The 20,075-nt window shown below is 36.5% G+C and overlaps 1 protein-coding gene across 2 annotated transcripts in view; it reads left to right on the top strand.

The window, feature by feature from the left end:
- LOC136858678 (F-box only protein 9) overlaps positions 1-18,168 on the top strand; it is a 178,926-nt gene extending 160,758 nt beyond the window's left edge. Inside the window, exon 10 of one of the 2 annotated variants that reach the window (XM_067138399.2) lies at positions 14,153-18,168. The gene's annotated coding sequence lies outside the window, so the exon portion shown is untranslated. Of the gene's footprint in view, positions 1-12,852 lie in introns of both variants that reach the window. The other variant, XM_067138398.2, reaches the window with a different exon arrangement.
- Positions 18,169-20,075: the final 1,907 nt, after the last annotated feature.

The following is a 20,075-nucleotide window of genomic DNA, read 5'->3' as shown; positions in this document are numbered from 1 at the left end:
CATGTTGCCAGAGATTTGCGAATGACGGGAAGGTTGATTTGCAGTAAAAATGGTACGTGCAACTCCCTTCCACTGGGGGCCTGTCTAAAAAAGAGTTGCACCACCTCGGGATGAGGAAACGAGTTTACTTTAGTTAAGAAATATTCACGGTTGTTTGCTAGGCGAGATCATTAACAAAGTGATCATTCAGTATTTCGTAACTCGGGCCAATATAGGATTTTTTGGGAGAGAAGTAGGTTTAAAACATGATAAAAATAATCCAATCACAATTGTTTTACTCGCCAACGTACCTAACAAATAATAATAATAATAATAATAATATTGAGTTTTTTATGTCCCCACTTACTTTCGACGATTTTCGGAGACTCCATATGAAACACACTAGGGTATGCATTAATAAAAAAAGGAGACAACCAGCGTACAAAATTAAACATTATGAAAATAAAACGCATTACCACCACACTGGTAGATATCCATAAATGCGGCAAACTTTCCTGTTATTGATTTTTATTCTTTCCGTCGTGGAACTTTTGGCACTATCCGGGCGATAGCATGCCTAACCTAAACAATGCTGTCTCTCTTATCTCATTTACAGCTATTAAATCCTGATGTGATGAATGTAGAGAACAAGCATGCAATATATTTTAAAATAAGGGTCTGGATTTCAACAGCTGCAGTTATCAAAAGAATGCTTCCAGTCACTACGTATTGCATTCAGGAATACTACTCGTAACATACGCTAATTATCAGCTGGTGGTTTGGCACACTTTCGACAACACGGCTTTATTCTGGAGTGGATTCTGTTACACATACACCAGCTGGGAATATCAGAGACCATCTCCAGAAACCACTTGGGAATAGCTTCACACAGTTTGGACTCTATAGTCAGGAATGAAGCTATTTTTAAAAGGTTCAAAAAGACGGGACCTCAAATGTTCTCAGCCTCAATTGCAGTGCATGGCTGACAAGATGGCAGTGAAGATGACGTCACTTGGAATGGCGACACGCTGGTAGCAGGGAAGTTAGCGGCCCAAGACAATTAAAATGAAAGTTGTGATCAGGTTTGCTGTGTGGTGGGCCTACTGCTCAACTAATACAGACAAATGACTGGCCATCAAGTTATTTTGTATCGGTATTGCGTAATATGATACCCTTATCCCTTTTCTCTACGGGGTTGAGTACGAAGTGAGATGAATCGTCGTAGCGAGTTTTTACGACTGTATGCCCTTCCTGACATTGACCTCATCAGAGAAATTAATGATCTGAAACGAATGACGTGATATAAGTAAATAAACGGATTATATTTACTTTATATGTAGGCCTAAAAGTCGTGTTCACCATTTATTGACTTTTTACATTTCCAACCAAAACAACCAGTATAACTCAAACACATTCATAAGTTTGTTAAAGAACAGTGTAGAATGTTTACATGTACAATTTATAGCTCTTTATAGCCTAGAAGTGATGTATTCACTGCAGAAATTTGAGGTTATCACATATTTGACCCCCCTGTACTTTTTTTGGCTTTAAAAGTGGGGGGAAAAATACTCTATTATGCGAGTAAATGTGGTATATACAAAATAGATGGCAGCAAACAAGCACACACCACTCCAGGTGGAAAGATTCGGCGTCCTTCTTTAGAATTAATATGCCAGTGGATAATAGGAAGCTGGAATTTTAATTCCGTGTGAAATGGTTATGAAGAGCTTCAGGAAAACGGGAATATCCAACTCGCTGGATGGTCTCGAAGGTGACGACTTATGGAATGGCAGAGAATCACGCTCCTCTGAATGTGACGACTCCTCATCGGCCACATGCTCATTATGCACTCGATTGGTTTGAGTAACACCTGAAGACTACCGCAGTATTCGCATCACTGCTTTGTGCCTTTCCTGATCATGCTTCTTCTCCCTTGTCGAGCATTTGAAGCCATACATGAGGGCAGGTCTGACAACCATCTTGTAAACTTTAACACTCTTACTACCAGACCATATTTATGTAAATGTCCCTGAAAACCAGGCATTTACTGCAATATTTAAATTTAGTTCATGTTGTCATTGTGCTACAAACCGTAATGAATCTTATACCATTTCGAAAGTCTACTCTTCTGCAATAACACTTAAATAAAAACCAATTATTTCCGATAAATCTCAAATCTTAGGAGATTTTTACAACTATGTAAATGTCACACAAAAAAAGTCAGAGGATCACTGTTCATATAATTGTATAATTTCATTTATCACGATGGATTGAATTTATAGCATGCTTTACACTATTATTATTAGTTTTATATACATTTTCATGTGATAAATTTTGAAGCAGCCGGGCTGAGTGGCTCAGGCGGTTAAGGCGCTGGCCTTCTAACCCCAACTTGGCAGGTTCGATCCTGGCTCAGTCCGGTGGTATTTGAAGGTGCTCAAATACAACAGCGCCGTGTCGGTAGATTTACTGGCACGTAAAAGAACTCCTGCGGGACTAAATTCCGGCACCTCGGCGTCTCCGAAGACCTTAAAAAGTAGTTAGTGGGACGTAAAGCAAATAACATTATTATTAATTTTGAAGCATGGCTCCATACAAAGTGCAACACCGCACTAATCACACTGGTAGCGTGTCTCCTTACGACAAACCGTACCACTTGATTTTGTACTTCTTGAGCTGCAAACATGATATATACTAGCAGCATACTTAGAAGGAATGTCTTCTATAAAATGCTGTTCTGTTAGCTTTCCAACAGTTCCAGTTGATGTGACAAAAGTTAAGTCTTAAGAGAATTTTTGCTAATTGTTGTGTGGAAACGTGAAGTCATATCACACAACTTGCTGAACAATGTATGTGATAGGATATCAAAAAAAGGGACAAAATGAACGGGACTTAGAAAAGCTGATAGACTGATGGATAAAGAGAAAATGTGTGTAACTTGTTTACCCCTTGATGTTCCAGTGGAAGTGCAGCAGTTAACAGCTGGTAATGTTGTAAGAGCTTGGTGGAGGTTTTGGCTGAAGGTGACGGGAGAAAATGGTAGTGGGAGAGGGAGGAGGGAGAGACGGATGGGGGAATTTGTAAGATCCGTGTGAACGATTACTAATGTGATGCTTGTTGAATTTCTTGTCATAATAGTTGGTGATTATGGAAATGATAGACTCAAAGGAATATTATTATTTTCAGATATTTCATTAATATTAAATGGTGAACTGATCAAGAGATATGAAGCACTCTTCAGTAATGTTATGGAGAGGACCTTTCTGATTGAAGCTAATTATGTCTAAATCCTGTTGAATATTGGTGAAATGATGATTAAAATCTTTGACATGTTAACCCATAGTTGGAAACTTATTAATTGTTATTGCAGTAACATGTTTGAGATAACGTACATTAAAATTCCTCCCAGTCTGACCTACATAGGTGGTTTTGCAATCAGAGCATTTTAGTCTATATATGCCTGAACATCTAAATTTGTTTGATATATGTATGGAATTGGAATTATGGAAAAAATGGAAAATATTGTTAGTGGTTCTAAATGCTACATGAATGTTATACTTCTTAAAAGGATTAATAATTTAATGACTACTATTATCAAAAGTGCAAGTAGCATACTTTTGTTGTGGCTTTGATTCTATAAATGAGATTAGATTTAGATTTGTGTTTGATTTTATTAATGAGGCTTTTTATGTAGTGGAGATTGAAACCATTACTTTGAGCTATAGTGCGGATTATGTTTAATTCTGTATTAAGATCGGACTGAGACATGGGAATGCTGATAGCTCTATTAATCATACTGTGGTATGTTGCTTTCTTATGAGGACTGGGATGTGTGGAGTCTGCCCCTATAGTGGTGGAAGTCTGCGTAGGTTTTCTAAATATTTTGAAAGTGAGATTATCATCGTGTCTAGATATTGTAATATCCAAGAAATTAATAGAAATTATTTTCTTTCTCTAATGTGAACTTGATGTAGGGGTCCAAATCATTTATCAACTTAAGTATCATTTCACTGTTGAGCATTCATCCAGCACCACAAGGACATCGTTATCATACCTCAGCCAACATACAATGTATTTTATGTTATTATATTCGAGATCAATATAAATCTCAGCCAAGATCCCTGAGGCCAGCAAACCCATGGGGAGACCATATTATTTATAGATAGTGTTATTTAATATGAAATTATTATTATTCAAAATAAACTAAAATATTTATGAACTCTTCTATTACGAGAGTGCCTAAAGTACTGTGCTGTTTTAAATTGTTGTTGATAATTGCTATTGTCTCTTTTATAGGAATACTCAGATACACGTTGGTTTTATCAAAGGAAGCAGCGGTATGATATGAAGCAATTTTGAGATTTTTCATGATCTCACAAAGCTGGATAGAATTATTTATTGACTTATTAGCAAGAATTCCATAAATACATCCAACAAATTTGGATGTTCAGGCATATACAGATTAAAATGCTCTGTGAGCAATCCACATATGTAGGTCAGTCTGGGAGGAATTTTAATGTGCGTTATCTCAAACATGTCATTGCGATAAAACATAATCATTTTTCTGCTATGGGTGAACATGTCAGAAATTTTAATCATCATTTCACCAGTATTCAACAGGATTTAGACATAATTACCTTCAATCAGAAAGGCCTATCCTTAACATTACTGAAGTTCACCAATTCTGCTTTTAATATTACAGTAAAATACCAGTATAACAAAATGTTGGTGACCCCAGAAATTAATTTGTTATAGTGAAATTTTATAATACTGAAATAAGTCAGTTCTTAAGAACTCGCCTATTACTAAACCTAAAGTTAAAAACTTCATGATCGTTCCGTATTGAATAGAGAAATAAGAAGATGTACAATATTAGAAGGATCCACCTTTCAATACTTCGTTGTAAGTTGAACTAAAAAGAAGTCACAACTTGTTTATTGGGACCGGTTTCGACACATTACAAGTGTCATCATCAGCCAAATAGTAAAGTAGGGCAAGATATAAAGATCTTAAAACAACTAATACATTGAACACAGGCAAAAAATTAACATTGATTCATATCGTAGCAATTCAGTTAATGTCCAAAACACAATGATCGCAGTCAAGAGAGTAAACAGAACATCATTGTCTTGCGCCGAAAACAAATATAGTTGAAGTTCACAAGCAGGTCAAGTATGCACTTATGTAGAGTCGTTGCTAGACAGGTCTTGTAGGCATTTGTTTCTCAGGCCGAAGAGTAAAAGGTGACGTAATTGAAGTCTTAGGAAAACAGTGTAGGATTTAATTTCGTCAAATTTAAAGTAGATATATAAGTTTGAGAATAATTTAAAACATTAAAAAGAATAAAGCCAAATAAAAATATATTAAAAATAGGAAGAAGTAATAAAAGAAAATTGCAATGTGAGGTTCAACTCGAAACAACTTGCCGTAGTAATTGATAGATGAATGGGAGATGATAAAGAAAAGGTTGGGGAACGTTTATTAGAGGGTGGTGGTGGTGGTGGTGGTGGTGGTGATTATTGCTATTAGAGGAAGTACAAATGGGTAAATATCTTCTATATAACACTAAACCGAGGAAAAAAGAGGAAGAGGTCCGACACTTCGAAAAATGAAGAGGAAAATTAGTATACATATATTTACATGAAGTAATGATATTAAGTAAAAGTACTTGCAAGAAGTTTTCAGCATCTCAAATTTTACCCTGTACCAGTACATTATCTCCTCGACTTTATTTTTTGGAAAAATCTGTGGGTTTTTTTTTTTCTGAGCACTCCCAGACATAAATGAATATTCAAGGTAGTCAGCAATCACTGCACTTGAATTTAACACAAATTTACTGTAATTCAAAACTGGCTTTACATTTAAAAAATTAGTATTTCACAGAGTAACTTAAATTCAACATTTATCTGCGTCGCGATAGAATACGTCTTTCAGAATGTTCAGGGTAGCTCTCCGCGCTTTCACTCACTTCGGTGCGTTTACAGTGTGCTTCATATTTGCTAGGTTCAAGTGAAATCTTAACTGTTTTGTATTCTGCGTTTTAAGGAACGCCACAATATCATGCAGCAGGCAGTGTGCGGAGAAACAGAATCCGCAAACACTGGCGATGCAGACTGTTGGCGAAAAAACGTGGCTTATATATTCAATTCATCTGCACCAAACGATATTGTCATTGCTGATGAAACTGCATTGTTTGTTTTTCGTTTTTTTTGTTTTTTGTTTTTTACCGAGCCCAAATGGACTTATGATTTTTAAAGGAGAGAAGTGTCAGCCGGGAAATCGTTCAAGGGTTGTGGTCATTGTACTGTATTGCAATGCACACGGAAACGAGAGATTTTATCCCCTCATCATAGGAAATTTCGATAAGCCACAATGTTTTAAGGGCAGCGAGCACTTTCCGTGCAAATACAAGGCATATAAAATGCATACAATACAGTAATCCAATGAATAAATCACTTGCACACGAGAGTCAGCATAGATTTCTTCTAGTCTTTGAATCGTGCTTTGTTTTTCTTTCGTTGCGTGAGATCATGTTTGTCAGTGAGTTATCCGAGTGCATTATCTGAATACTATAAATGCACCTTGTTGGATACATTTTGGAAATAGCTTTTTCCATCACATTTGAAATCACATTTTGTGATGCGGCAAAGTATGGCATTTATGAATTACAAGTTGATGGTTAATTCGAAGTTTGATTTTTGCGTCCTAACGACTTCGAAATAACAAGGTTTTACTGTAAAGACATTCAGTACCGATACACCAAAACTGAATAAGATCATCTTCACATGCTGTTGGGTAGGCAACCCGCTCATCAGAATTGTGATGTGTTTGCTTACTTTCCCCTGATTTGTTATCGGGTAGTTTCGCCTGTGTGTTGTATAGTGTGTGCCGTCTGGTATTAGCTGTTAGAGACATATTATGTGAAATACCTAGCAATCAAAATAAGACTTCAATTATATTTTGAAGAAAAAGGCTAAATTTTAATTTGTTACCCTGAAAGTTCAAAATTCGTTACAATGAAATATTTAAACACACGTTAAATAGGGAAATATAAATATAAATAGGGAATATTTCGTTAAACTGGCGTTCGTTACAGTGACATTTTACTGTAATGAAAAATCTGAAAATAATAACATTCTTCTTCAGTCTATACTGTAATTCCCATAATTGCCAACTATTATAATAAGAAATTCAACAAGCATCACATTAGTAATTGTTCACATAGATCTTATAAATTCCCCCACCCCTCTCTCCATAGTTACCTTGAGCCAAAACCTCCACCAAGCTCTTACATTACCCATTGTTAACTGCCACACTTCCACTGGAACATCGTGGGGTAAGCCAATTACACTCTTTTTTTTTTTTTTTTAATCAACTTAAGTCCCATTTATTTTGTCTCTTTTTAGATATCTTTTTACATGTATTGTTCAGCATTAATTTCTGTGTTTGATTCGCAAGTCTTCCATATTATATTACATGAAGCTAACTGAAAAGCAATACACTTCAGAAATACAGTAGTAATTAATGAAGTAAATATTACAAGACTTCCAAACAGCGAACAAAGCATGTGCTAATTGTCTTCACTGAAAGGAAGATAAGAGATGTATTGGCAACATAGCTATGTAACGTGCTCCTGCCATAATCTTCGTATCTACGTTTCTACGTGCTCCTGCCGTAATCTTCGTATCTACGTTTCTACATGATCGTCTACTTTCTACGTTAATATGCTAACTTGCTTCTGCCATTTATGCCTCTACGTATTAACCCCTTAACTGGGTTTGACGCCTTTAGGCGTTCCTCTAATTCTAAATGTGTTCTTACGTAGGGTTAGCTGCCTATAGGCATCTGGCTATTCTTAATCACTTCTGCCATCCACTATGGTAATTTAAAGCTAATTCCATTCATATTAGATGTGATTATTGCTGTCCTATTCATTTTTATTCCGTCTCACGCCAGTCGAGTAGTTCGCGCCTAGGCAGCAGTCCGACAGCTGTCTCATGTTGCCTTGTACAGTCCGCGCCAAATTCTTCGTAAAGAATTTGTGTATGTGTGCATTGAAATTACTAAATTTGCGAGGAGTTGTTGTTGTTGTTGTTGTTTGTGTTGTTACGATACAGTTGTTCTGCAAACTACATTGTCCATGTTCTGATAACTTTTTGTAAATTGGTCTGTGTATGGTGGTAAACTGTTCCGTGCGACGTGAACATGGCTTGGCTAGGAAAGACGTTGAATTATCTGAGAACCCACCGACCGGAAGTAGGAATCACTCAAGAAAACGTTGTGTTGTGTGCCTGTCAAACCGGAGGCGGCGGGAAACTGTCTACTGCTGTGAGAAATGTAACGTGGCACTTTGTGCTTGCCCGTGCTTCTGTATTTACCACACTGGGCGCAATTTCTGAATGACCTATGAAACAGAAAGTATGTAGAACCTATTGATGCATATCTGAAAACTTAAAAAAATGTCATCATAATTATGAAAGAAACACTTTTTATATTCACTTTTGTATGAACACTCTGTGTGTATATATGTATATATTTACGGGTTTACAAGAAAAATGGTAATAACATAATGCTATTGAATTTCTACTATATAACTAATAATTTAAATAAATTAAGTAAAATATATTTTTCTGTTGAGTATTTACATCTGCCGCACGCTACTGTACCCATTCCAAAAGTGCACATTGCGCTGAATAATTACCCACTGGCTGGTTGACGTTATGAAGCTATTCCCCAGTTAAGGGGTTAATTATTTGGCATTATTTACTGAACATTGTGTGCTCACCTATCTCTCGTCTCTCCGTCCACTCCTGTAACTTATTGTATACTGACTGTTTCTCTGCGATCTACCTTGTACTACCTATGTCATCTGTTACGTCATCAATACTTCTTGAACCTACTACTCTCTGCTTCCTCTCACATATATAACGGACAGCCTCGCTCGTCTGGTCAGCATGGCATCGACTTTCGTACAGTGTGTGTGAGTGGATGGGCTATTGACCTTGTGCGGCTTGCCCGTGCATTACGAGATCTTTTCCGTCCAACTCGAACTTTAATATCGTCTACATGGGATCTGGTTGAGCTAAAAATCTGCATACAATTCTCTGGAACTCTAAATTTGCCCTTCAGGCATGCTGTTCATAATCTCAAGTTTTTGAGGCCTTGATCTGTGCCTTAACACTCTTTCCATTATTGGAATGTCTTATTTACCTTCTGCAGCTTACTTATATTTTTACGATGTGTGTTTTGAAAAGTTTTAATGTGGACTGAGAGTGACCATCGTGGATATAATTGTTCAATACATTTAATAATGACAGTAATGGGTGGATGAACCTTTTTTAAGTTACGCAGTCGGATTCAAACTTTTACTCTCCTCTCTTATCCCCAGCTATCACTGTTATCCTTTTTACCCACCCCTCCTTTTCACTTTGATGTTTTTAGCTCAATTGTTAGGCTTTTATAAAACACCCTGGAGGTGATGTATTTTATATGTGGCCAATTATAATACTGTTATTGTTATGTCATTCTTGAAAACTTTCCATGTGTTTCCTAAAAAGAATATAACAGACGCGATAATGTATGCACAATTTTTTAAATTGTTATCTTCACTAGTTGTTCTTTCACTGTCCTTTCTGTTGTACTTCCACCTTCAAGGTAAATATTGTAACTCTTGTTCTCTTTAAATAAAAAAAAAGAAAGAAAGAAAGAAAAAAAGGAGAAAGTAGGAAAAGAAATGTACTTCGTCTATGTTTATCTCTGATACATCAGATCTTTTGTATGTGTATACTGCGCATAGTTATTTATACTTATCTAATATAGTTGTTAATCCTCGTTATCAAATGGTGGTCACTTTTCTTTATTGTGTACCTACCATGGACCTATTCCTTTCCCTTCCAGTGTAGCTTCCTGTCACTGCTCGTTTCAAATTTTTGCTTCCATAAGATGTTGGTGTGCTTATCTTTGTTAGAGGGATCGGCAGCGTATCATTACTATTGTTTTTGAAACATCCAGTTTTCCATCAATGGTGATTATTATATACCATGTATGAAACTTAAAGTAACTAAACGCCACAGCTGTTGGGGAATCGGAACTTCCGTTTTAAGGCCCACTACCATCATAAAATCACACCCCCCCTGCTGGGCAAGTAAAGTGCTGGGAGATCAATCGAATGACTATCTCTTTACATGCTGGTGGGGATCCGTTGCCCATCTCAACTTTAACATTGTGTATGGAGATGTCACATAGCCATGACTTCACATAAGAGAAATGGGTTGTACATACATACCATACTTCTCCGAATCCAAGATGACCCTGAATGCAAGACAACCCCCACTTTTTTCGTTAAAAAAAATAAAATCAGGCCTGAAAAGTGCTTTGTGAAATCATAATTTTATTTATAACAAATTTCAAATTTAATTTGAGCAATAACATTAACACACACACGAGAATCATGTAAATCCTGCCTACTTCCCTAATCATTTTCATTAGAGGTTTCTGATACTGCCTTTGAAAGTTCAGGGAATTTCTATTCGCAAGCCTGCATTCATATTGAATCGTGTGTTATGACCATTCCAACCTTCCATTTTTTTGCGTGCGTATGCCTCACGATTTCATGTTGGACTTCTTTAAAGCGTCCTTTTTGTGGGCCTCTGAAGCCTTTCTTGTACAGTACGCATTTTTAGACTACCTTTATCTTCACGCCAACGCTGAACATTGGCTGTAGTTATGCCGTATTTTATTCTTTATCTCCGCGTATTTAATAATCTTTCATTTAAAATTGGTACCGGTATCATAATATCGCTGGGAACCTGTTTAAAATTTGCTAGCAATACTTGTTCCATGTGTGTCTACAATACAACGATCCATAATAAAAGTATTCCTGTTGTCTATAAGACTCTTACTAAGCGTCAGGTACAACCAGCTGCTGATAGACGCACATCTTGCTTGCCGTCCTTGGCGGCTACCGATGTACACAGTATGATAAAGACGTGGACGTTGAAGGTCAACGAGTTTTGTACATCGTGGTATGGTCATTCCACCCTTTGTTTTTCACGCACATATCCCATAATTTTATCTTCAACTTCTGTATAGTGTCCTTGTTGCTGGCCACTGAATGCATTTTTTGTACAGTACCGATATGCATCTTTTAAGCTATCTTTGGCTTCATGCTAGTGCTGAATATTGGCTTTAGTTATACCATATTTTCTCATGGCTGCACAATTATTCTTCATTTTCCGTGTGTTTAATAACCATTAACTTAAAGTTGGCATTATAATATCAACGAGAACCCGTTGAAAATTTGCCAACAATACCTGTTCCTCGTGTGTCTACAATACAGTACAGTAGAGTCTCGATTATCCGACGTAAACGGGACCTGGAGTACGTCGGATCACCGAAAATGTCGGATAATACAGAATAATTTTGAAAATGAACTGAAACAAACAGGAAGGCTTGCTTTACGGTGCTCTATTTTTACCAACTCAATTGTACAGTACATGCAGTATTAAATGAAAACAATCCAGATGTCTTACGAAAAAAACTTTTCTCCACAGATATTAAGCTACCTAACACCGTACCGTTTTTGCCACCGATCACGCCACCCAGCACTGGCAGAAAAATTAGGGTCCCCTTCATTAAACTCCTTCTGGAAATACACAGCCTTTTCCTGCAGAATGGTGCCAGATATTGGCAGGCCCTTTTCCCGGTGTTGAGATACCAAAGAAATAGTGCTTCACTTACTTTTTCGTACTGACATTTTTTCATTGTTTTTCTCTGCTCTTGTAGAGCACATCTTTTCAATTTCTTCCCTCTGTATTTTCCATTCTCCCACTGTAACACGTCCAACACCATAATCTGAAGCCACATTTTGAAGAATTTCCCTTTTGTCAAGTCTCTTTAATGCACTCAATTTGCATTCTATAGAAACAGTCACTTTCTTCCATTTACTCGCCATACAGAGGATATGAAAACTATAACATCCGCACCCAACCAATACTACAATGACTGAAGACTTACTGCACCTGTCCTTGAGAAAAACCCACTCCTACCGCCAGCGTTCAGGCCAGTGCTTGTCCCATGGTCGCATCCTCCACAGCGGGTGTGCCTGAATTTAGTCTCCACCAAAAGCTGAAATTAAGTCTAACAGTGTCGGATAACACGGAATGTCGGATAAGCGAAGGTCGGATGAGCGAGACTCTACTGTACTACGATGCACCATGAAAATATTTCTGCTGTCTATAAAATGGTTGCTTTCACCAAGCTTCCGGTACAGTAGACGCGTTATAACTCTGTCATTGAGTAACTATGGCCTTTCTAAGAATTGTAAGCGTTGCATCCTTGCTGCTGTAATTTGAATTACATTTCCTGCACAGCTGAGGCTCGGAAGTACATTATGGTCAGTCTTGCAGTTAGCTCAAGAGGGTAGACTTAATGTTTTGATGCCATTCTGCGAATTTGTAGAGGCTAGTAGAATGTCATTCTGCTTAACTATTTTCCGATAACGAGTGATGTTACACAGAGGCGCTTTACAATCGACTGCCGTGGTAATATTATAAAGACACAGGCATTGAAGGTCGAATTTTGTGTGCGCGCACCCGCGGGTGGTGAAGAGAAGCAGCGTGGTTACCATGGTACCTCCCGGTGGTGTTCATTACTGTTACATCACGAATGCAAGATGACCCTTGATTTTCCATATGAAATTGTGAGAAAAAACTTTGTCGTGGATTCGGAGAAATACGGTACTTACATACATTGAAGTTGGTTTTAGGCATCTGGTCTCTGAGGCCCATGTTGTGTAAAAGTGAGGTAGGTAGTTTCAAACTTGGAATCATTACACTGTTGAACTCACTGAGAATCTTTCACTTCTCTTTTTAGATTGGTTTCTGTATGAGATTCCTTTTACGGTAGTTACTGGTTCAAGAGAAGACTGGTAATTTGGAGGAGGAGAAATCCTGTGGTAAAGAAGGCAGTGAAATGAGAAGAACCTTATCCTCTCCATAATTAAATTAGTTGAAGATCAACATTTGGAAATGATGACTGAATTATATGCCTTCTTTTATTTTTTGGACACTTTTACTGGTAAACTTATTCTGTTTAAGTCTATTACAATTACTGTAGTCCTTATGCATCTGATTTTCTAAGCTTCTGGTCCAACTTCCAAATAGACATCTACATGAGTATTCTTTTGAGAGGTGTAAACTTCAAAGTATGTAAAGTGATCCATTTTTATTTTTAGGGCTGTACAGTTTGTTTTATGATCTTGGTGTCGAGACATCATTACTTATGCAGCTGAATGTCATGTGTATTATTTTATTCTCTCCAAGTTATTCTTTGTCTTCTATGAAATAATTTGTTTTGGGTGAAAGGGAAGATTATTACTACATATCTTTGTACTCACCATTTATTTTATAATTTTTCTTATTTTTTCTTTAGAGATATTTCAAAAGACCACTTTGAAGCCCAAGCCCATCCATTGTGTAAAGTCAAGAAATACATGCAGTTGTGTATTTGAACTGAATATTCATGTTCATATTCTTAATAAGAAATTCTGATTGGAAAGTAAGGAAGTGACTAGAGTAATTTACTGTTTGGGTTACGTATTTTATATATTGGATATACAAGTATATTTTTCCAAAATTACCTATTCATCAAACATAATTTAAGCCCACTTTTGAACCAAAATCAGATATGCCTTAAAATCCAGATTATGGCCATAGAGTCAACCAGTTTGAGAAAATGTAGAACTGTGTATTACCAAGTAGCATTATATAATTGGGAACTGTTATATTTTGTCAGTGCAAGTTTTAACTAAGTTTTATGTAAATTCTCTTAAATAATCCTGCTGAGAAGAAAACAAAATAAGTTAACTCATACTGCATATGTTGTAGAAGGACAAAGATATTAAGAGACATGTCTTAATGGAGGCTAATGTTTATGAATATGTTTCCTGACTAAGTAGTTTTTAACTAACTATTCATCATGTCATTTAAGTACTTACTCCATTAATGAAGGTTGGCCAAAATTCTAATAACATTGAGTCATTCTTCTGCGATGTCAAAAAAGTGTAGTGGAATCCATTCCTGATCTGTCCTGTAAGTTCTTCATTGTTCACATTTTGCCTTGCTTTTGGAGTTTATAAACATTTTTGTAATATGTCATGCCTTCTGTCTTTCAGCTCTACGAGTTGGTGGTCATTATTACTTCATACATTTTTATATCACTGCATTAGAAATAAGGTAAAAACAAGAAACCCAAAGCATCTCCAGAACAATTCTCATCTTAAGACATTCACTGCCATGTTCAGTGGTGTGTGTTGGATCTCCATGAAGCAGCTATTTTAGTCAATTTTGTACTTTTTTACAAGGTTACATTTAAACTCTACTATCTTTAAAAGCTAATGGATACAATTGAGCAAGATGTTCAATAATTTTAGGATTAGGTTAAATCTGTTTTTGGACATTATTTAATGAATATAGGTGTACCAAAAAAATGTCTGAGGTAGACCATTACATTACTGAAGTAGGCATGTTTATCATCCTCATCACAAGTTTCGCTCATCCAGCTTCCGTCACATCGGGATGTTTATGGAATCTTTCCATCTTCCTCTGTCCAACCACCTTTGTTCCTCCTTAACTGTGTTCCGATCCAGGGTTCTTTAATGTTACTATTCTTGATCGTTTTCAACCACTTTAGTCGGGGTCTCCCTCTTGCCCTCTTTTCTTCTATCTGGGTCTCCATCGTCCACTTCAGTATCCTTCCTTCTTCCATCCTCTTAAGATGTCTATACTGTCGTAAGTTTATTTTCTCCATCCACCCAAAGCCGTTAGCTTCCTTAGAGGATCGGGTTATTTACAGACACTTAGCATTGAGATTGTGGCTATACAGTCTACTCATTACCATAGCAGGGTAACCAGCCAGATGCTCGGTAATATAAAAATATATTTTAGAGAACAATTTCTGGATTCTACTTTTCCTGTACTGAAAGAGTATCACTATACACCAGATGAAAAAGACTGGACTCTTCTACTACATCATGGTCTTGTTCAGTTTTAGGAGGTTAATTTTTAGATTTTGAAAAGGCTTTTCTCTTGAAGCGAGGTTTTTGAAGAACCTTATTGCTGTCATCATACATTTTGTTACTTACAGTTACCTTAACTGATGATTCTAGACTCCTTTGTTTTGAGATTGTCACCTGCAGCCTTTTCATTTGCAGAAGAGGGACATTGGTTATCATTATTGAACTTTGGTCCTTATTACCAGAATCACCTGTTGACTCAGTAATAGTTGATGCTTTTGCTCTCTTCTGAAAATCAAGTCCTGCTTGAGACATAGAAAGCCTATCTAGTTTTGATGGTTCAACTTCATGAGTTGGATTGCAACATTGGATAACTAAATCAATAGCTGTCTGAACCTGACCGCTAGTATGATTTGTAAGTGAAGAAATTTAACTCTTGATTCCATTTCTGTGTGGATCATCGTGGGAAGTAACCAGTAAATTGGTTTTTATGGCATCAGGTTTGGGGATCAGTAGAAATCTTAAGATGATCATCAGAAATAGTAACAGAACTCCTACATATATATATATAAGTCTAGGAAACCTCTCCATCTGTACCCTAAACATAATATATTTTGCTCCTACTAGCTTTCTTACCTAAAAACTCTCAGCATCAAGTATATGTCTATCAGTAGGTATCTGAAATGCACTAGCAGACACATAAACTGATTTCTTGGTTTTGCTCTTCATTTGTCTGACTCCAACTTTTAACTCACCAGAATCTGAAGATGAAGGAGACAGATGAATTCCTGTCGCCAAGAGAGTAGACTGTCAAATGTCACTTGACTTTCACCAAGACCCAAGTATTATCTTGTTTTGTGGCTTTGAGATCTTGGGTCTCATAGATGGGGTTTCACACCCTCTAGTGCTAGGATTCTGAGATATAGTTTCTACCATGTCTTCTGTTGTGAAGGATTCCCTTCGTGCTTAGAGAGGAACTGTGTATCGCTGAAACTCTTGGGGTCAGTCCTTGGAACAGATGTTGCAGGATCTTTCTCCGTGGATTCGAACAAACTTGCAGGACAATTTGTGATTTACGCAATATGCATGATCATATTAAATATAATCTACAAAGACATAACTTTTAAACATAACTTTCAGTTAATTGTACTAGTTATCTCAGCAGTATCACTAGAACCTATCAGTGACTTCCATTTTTTATCATACTGTAGCCTTTTGAAGCTTCCTGTTTCAGCTTTACAGTGCTTAGAGAGGAACTGTGTATCGCTGAAACTCTTGGGGTCAGTCCTTGGAACAGATGTTGCAGGATCTTTCTCTGTGGATTCGAACAAACTTGCAGGACAATTTGTGATTTACGCAATATGCATGTAATTGTTTATAATTATTGTTTGGTACCTATAAACAGTCATTGGCCCTCCACTGTTACTGTATCAATTGGCATCATATTTTCATCATTGAAATGTCATCTGTAACTATTTTATCCAAAGAATTCTCACTTTCCTCAGAATGATTAAGCCTTTTATGTTGCCAATAGTATGCAGGGGAAGTCATTCTCACAGCTTGTAAACAAGGCCCACAGGTTCGACCATGTTCTAATTTTAGAATCGAAAACAATATAATTATTTCAAACTGTCGAGACAAAAAGCACAGAAATTGATCAATTGAAGCTTCATTGACCGATATAGCAAGTTTCCTTGCATTTTGATGCCATCAATATGAAATATAAGAAACTATTTCAACCAGTGCCCTAAAATGTCCATTAACATGTTTGGCGGTGAATGTGTTAAGATAACTTGCGTGTACACATTTCAGTGTTTCCAGGTTAGGTTTCAGCAGTCAGTATTTGAAACTTTGAATCTATCCAGAAAGATTTGCCTTAGATTTTCAAATAGTTTTTGTGTGTCATGAGTTCTGATAATCATAACCCTTCTCAGTGTTTATTGTGCAGCTGATTGTGTCACCTTTTGGTAGTTCTTTATCTATTAAAGAATTAAGACCCTTGGAATTGTCAGGCAAGAAAGCAGTTTCATCTGCATGCCACTAGTTGATCAGCTGTCTACCATTAATCTCTATTCCATTTTGGAATATATGTTCTGAAAATTGATGAAAGTAATGGAGACAACACACAGCCTTGTCACATAATATTTTTGTTGATCTTTCTGATACAAGCTAGATCTATCATCTCAGTTTGTTCAGTATCTAGAATGTGCATCCAATAAAAATATTTAACCCTATATCAAGTGGATTCTTCCATTGAATGAAGAAGAGAGAGTATTTTTGTTTTATTATAATGGTAAAACACACGAACTGTGTTTGGATTCCATAGCAAAAGTAGGAAGTACATATTCCTCATCCACAGTGAACCAGTCAAAATTTCTATGAAAGTTTTTGCCTAATAACTCACATAGAATAAAAATATGTTTTATTTCTCAGCAAAACCATTGAACAGAACATCCTTTCTCAGACATCATGCATTTCTATATTAAACTTTGTAGTATTCTAAATGAAGTGTTCTCATTTGTCTGAAATATATGAAACTCAAGGATAAGAAAGTTTGCAAAATGTCAGCATCTACATATGGTCCTTACAAAGGTTTCTGATACATTTTTAAAATTCAATTATTATGTTAAATGAAATGCAAGTTTTGTTATATCACAAACCATTTGAGTTTGACCAAGTCAGTCTCACTGGGGAAGACTACAAACAGGCCTATAAGTATTATGTCGATACTCTCACAATTTGTAACATGTTGAGAGAAATGAGCACAACCTTATAGAACCAGACTTGCAAAATGTTTTATCATAGTCCCTGGCAGCTTTGCCCTAACAGGTAAACCATGGACCAACTAGACGGGAATTGGTTTACACAACTGTCATTGATTGCAGTATTACATTGAGCTGCTAGGATGTAAGATTTCATCATAAGGATGGAAAAAATGATGTGTTGAATAAGGATTCAAGAAGAAAGTGTTCATAGAAAGGCTTTGTCTCATATTTTGATTTCAGTTGCATTCTTCATGATCATGATTGTAGACAAAGCAGGTCTAACATGAGTTTATGATACTCCATCTGCTAACTATTGTGTAGCACCTTTGCATCACCATTCTGTTGAGTTATTAGAAACGGACTACCTGTCTCCTACTGTGAGCTGTAATGAGTACTCACTAGCATAAAGACAAAAGTACAGTGTACCAAGGAAGCTTCTCCACAGCAAATCCACACTGGAGAGAACAATAGTAAATTAGTTACGTTGGTAGCATGAACTCAAGCTTGTAACGATACAATACATAATTTTTGTACTCGTCACAATCATAACGGATGCTGGAAGTATTGTTCTCTTTGTTGCACATATAGTTTACAAATCCATGTAAGTGAAACCATGCCTCATCCATAGAGAAAATTTCATGTAAACTTCAAGTCCATGTTGATTTATGAATCTTTGGAACCATTCACAATACAGCAGTCTCTTTGGGTAGGCATTTGTTTTAATTTTTTAACCATAGTAAATTTATAGGGGTACAATTGAAATTATTTTCTTACAAGTTTATTTGCTATCAACTTTGAGATTCTAGACTCTTTTGTTAACTTGCATGATGATTTCATTGATTGCGGAATATCCAGGATTTGATGAAGTTTTTTTGTCCATTAAAATCATTGACCTGCCACTTCTTGCTAAAGCATAACTGAACCAGTTGCACAAAGTTTATGTATGAAATTCTGTATAGTATCATGATTTGGACACCTGGAATTAGGAAAACCCATACAAAAGTTTAGTTTCACATTTTCTCTAAACTGATCACCTTCGTAAAAATCATATTTCACCCAACAACAACAAAAAACGCTCTCTTCAGTAATGAACATTATCGCTTGTATTCTGTCACATTGCCACCATTATTTTGCCTAAATGCACACACACTACACTGTTCACTAACTTTCCTGCGATTATCTATCCTTCACCTACCCTTTTTCTTTGCCATTGAGGACCTTGTCAATGACATGGCATGATTGTTGTTGCCACTTAATGCTTTCTGATACAACAGACCATAACAAAGCTTGCTGAGGAGAGAATTCCCGTGTACCATGTATAAATAAATGCAGTCTCACACAGAACACTTTTGCATACATTACTTTTCACAACTTGTTCTATAAAGTTGTGGAACGTACAAGTTGCAATAATTTGTTCCATCTCTCTCCCCATGCTAGAGAATGTGGGAGTTTTGGTGTGATTTTCAGTCAGGATGCAGCCTTCCCATGCCAGGATAGGAGGACTTCCTTCACATTAGTGTTACTGGTTGTAGATTTTGCTCTTAGATGAATCACTGCTAAAATACATTTGTTCAAATTCAGCAATGTGACCACTGAGCTTTGAATGAACATAGTAATATCCTTCCAAATGTTAAGCTGTAAATATCTATGTTGTCCAGAGCTGGGGGACCATTGGCCTAGTTCAGTTTTATAATGATATATGTAAATAGGAATAGACAAGCCCAAGTTCTTTACTGTATTTGGTACACCTTCACTTGGGCTTCAGAGCGGCTTTAGCTTGTAAGTGAATGAATCTGTGAACAACAGATCTTGTTGTTTGTTTTGTATATAATAATATATATATGCTGAAAGATATAAAAGTGTTAAAACAGAACTGAGAGGTGCATTGTTTCTGAATGGATGAATGAATAGTACAAAACTGAAACAAACACACACACAAAAAAGTACAATATTCTCATCGCCGGCAGCAGTAGGCTCATATCTACAACTGCTTGTTTGCTGTTCATTTCCTCTTCAGATTTTCGTAAATGTTTTATAGAAATCAACTGGTCACCTCTTTAACCAAGCCACTTATTCACTGATAGCATTGTATAGTGGATAATTGTGTTGCTTATTTAATAAAATAAAATTTTATCAAACAAGAAGTTGTGATCATTTTATGTCCATTACATTGACCTGTCTCTCAGTTCAAATGACTCAAGTTCCTTTAAAATTCCTTGTCTGACTATTGTCCTTTGTAATTCCCCTTGGTTCCAAACTGAATGCAATGTTGAATTCCCATATGATGTGTGGTGTGTGTCTTAATCCGAGACCCACGC

The sequence above is a fragment of the Anabrus simplex genome, chromosome 1, assembly GCF_040414725.1.
Source record: "Anabrus simplex isolate iqAnaSimp1 chromosome 1, ASM4041472v1, whole genome shotgun sequence".
NCBI lineage: Eukaryota > Metazoa > Arthropoda > Insecta > Orthoptera > Tettigoniidae > Anabrus > Anabrus simplex.
This window is presented reverse-complemented; position numbering and strand designations above follow the sequence as displayed.